Genomic DNA, 1,959 nt, shown 5'->3' on the forward strand with positions numbered 1-1,959 from the left:
ATTGCAGTGTCCTCTTAGTGGATTTTTCCTTTGATGGGTGTGCAGTATCCTCCCCTTCGGAATAGCATGGTTTAAAGTCTGTCTTGTCAGATATTAAAATGGCTACATAAGTTTGTTTGTTGATTCCTGTTATTTTGTTGTTCTTGTTGTAGTGGTAGTAGTGGTGTGTGTGTGTGTGTGTGTGTGTGTGTGTGTTTCCCCTCTTTTGATTTGCTGGTCCGAGATTATTTATTCTTTTGTTTTCCTGAGTGTGGTTAATCTTTATAGATTGGAGTTTTTGTTCTAGAGTCTTCTGTAGGACTGGATTTGGTTTTATCATGGAATGTCTTATTTTCTCCATCTTTTGTGATTGAATGTTTTACTGGGTATCATATTCTGGGCTGGCATCTGTGGTCTCTTAGAGTTTGTAAACATCCAGATTTCCCTGTGTTTGAGTTTGTTTATTGATCCTACTTTTACTTTCAGGTCTTGAATTTTTTTTTTTAATTTCCTTCCACTGTTTGTGTTTTCATAGATTTCTTTAAGGGATTCATACATTCCTTCTTTAAGGCCCTCTATCATATCCATAAAGGCTACTCTAAAGTCTTCATCTTGTACTTCAGCTATATTGGAATATTCAGGACCCACTCTGGTAGGGCTGCTGGGCTCTAGTGGAGACAGACTGTCTGGCTATTATTGATTGTGTTTTTATGCAGGCATCTAGGCATATGGGCTTGAGAAGATTTTAACTCTAAGTGCTGGTAATTGGTCCTGTCTTTGTTGGGTGAGTGTTCTGTTCTTTGGTTTCTTTTGTGCTCTCTGGTTCTTAGAAGGCTGTGGTGTTTGTGTGTTGCTAGTAGGGAGTTCTTCCGGATTCCTGCTTGGTGCAGCCAATAGTGTGTTTCTGGGTATTGAGAGATGACACTTAGGAGGGGGATGGGCTAGAAGATGAGGTCTATCTTAGTTAGGGTTTTACTGCTGTGAACAAACACCATGACCGTGACAACTCTTATAAGGACTTTTAATTGGGGCTGGCTTACAGGTTCAGAGGTTCAGTCCAGTATCATCAAGGCGGGAGCATGGCAGCATCCAGGTAGGCATGGGGCTAGTTCCACTTCTTTTTTTTTTTTTTTTTGTGGTTTTTTTGAAACAGGGTTTTTCTGTGTAGCCCTGGCTGTCCTGGCACTCACTTTGTAGACCAGGCTGGCCTCAAACCCAGAAATCCGCCTGCCTCTGCCTCCCGAGTGCTGGGATTAAAGGTGTGCGCCACCATGCCTGGCGAGAGTTCCACTTCTTATTCTGAAGGCAGCTAGGAGAAGACTGGGTTCCACACAGCTAGGATGAAGATATTAAAGACTATGCCCACAGTAACAAACCTATTCCAAACAAGGCCACACCTAATCCAACAAGGCCACACCTCCTAATAGTGCCACTCCCTGAGCCAAGAATATACAAACCATTATATTCCACTCCCTGGCCCCCATACACTTGTTCAAACGTATGAGTCTATGGGGGGGGGGGCATACCTAAATATAGCATAATGAAAAATACATTTCAAAAATGTATTCAAAATGTATTCAAGGAAGGATGTGTGGGAGAAAGAGAGGAAGACAGAGGACAGAGGAGGAGGTGGAAGGAAAGAGGAGCAGAAGCACATGGCCTGGGGAAACCACAAGTTGAAGGGGTCTCTTATATGGAGAAGATGGTAGTGTAGCAGTAGATCTGCTCAATCTAGGCTCACAGCTTGTATTCATATTAATTCAGTTGTGTTTTCATTGCTGGAGCGTATTTGGATTGGAGATTTACTGTAACACTCAACTATTAGTTCCAGGGGTCAGATATCTTCTTCTGCCTTCCGTGGACATCTGCACACAAGTGGCACTCACTCACACAGACACATGCACATAAATAAAAATAAACCTTAAAAAGTACTTTATCGGGGCAATGGTGGCGCATGCCTTTAATCCCAGCACTTGGGAG

Source organism: Mus caroli, chromosome 7 (assembly GCF_900094665.2).
Source record: "Mus caroli chromosome 7, CAROLI_EIJ_v1.1, whole genome shotgun sequence".
In the NCBI taxonomy this organism is placed as follows: Eukaryota; Metazoa; Chordata; class Mammalia; order Rodentia; family Muridae; genus Mus; species Mus caroli.